This window comes from Bombus vosnesenskii, unplaced genomic scaffold (genome assembly GCF_011952255.1).
Source record: "Bombus vosnesenskii isolate JDL3184/JDL3185 unplaced genomic scaffold, Bvos_JDL3184-5_v1.1 scf7180000013264, whole genome shotgun sequence".
NCBI lineage: Eukaryota > Metazoa > Arthropoda > Insecta > Hymenoptera > Apidae > Bombus > Bombus vosnesenskii.
Genome location: NW_022882924.1, coordinates 6,134,019 through 6,134,908, shown reverse-complemented (window position 1 = coordinate 6,134,908; position 890 = coordinate 6,134,019).

Genomic DNA, 890 nt, shown 5'->3' with positions numbered 1-890 from the left:
TACATATTTAACGTGGGCAAACAGCGACCAGGATGATTGCTGGCCGAGCATATTCTGTCTATCCGGATCTTCGTATTCGGTCGATCGAAAGTTAATTAATCCGCTATTTGTTCGATTTACACGATACAACGCGGCCCGATACGGATTCCCGACATGGATGTAACAACGTAGAAAGATACGCTTTTCCTGGGCTGTGTAACGACGCATCGCCTCCGCGAACGATCCCACTGGCGCCAGACTAATATCCCATGCGCATCGCAAGAACGCGAGTTCGTCTTCAGCGGCGAACGGATGTGTCGAAAGTGTTCGAACAGAACGTTTACGCATATCTTAACGCTGAGATTTGCTGGCGTACAGTTGAAAAACGAAGCGCTCGGGTGGCTATTCTACGGTTTTATTTACCGGTTACGCAAGTTTCCTCGCGCGCTTTTATCGCGTGCCATGGTTATCGCGATGCAAGTACGTTTTGGACTAACGAAGGACTCGCAAAGATCGTTGGTTTCACTTCGAACAGAATTCTCTCGGAATTAGTTTTCAACACTACGCAGGTACAGCAGCACTTCGGTAATTGGTCACGATCAGTTGACAAAGTAAACTCGCTAAATTTCATTCACTAGTTGCGTCACTTTCTTTTTGCGAGTCGCAGCAGTGAATATCGTACCTCCGATCCTATCGTGGTGAAAAAGCTACTTAAGAAATGTGCAATTCAAAGAGAAAAAAGAAAAAATCTTGAGTGCCACAGATCCTTGTCACTTGACGCGAAAAAACGGTAATGTAATATAAAAGCTTTTCCGAGAGGAGACGATCGAAGGCCTTGTTCGTTGATAGCACGATCGAAACACAGCTTTTTTTCAGTCTCGACACCATTCCGGAACGTCGAGTCGATTCGT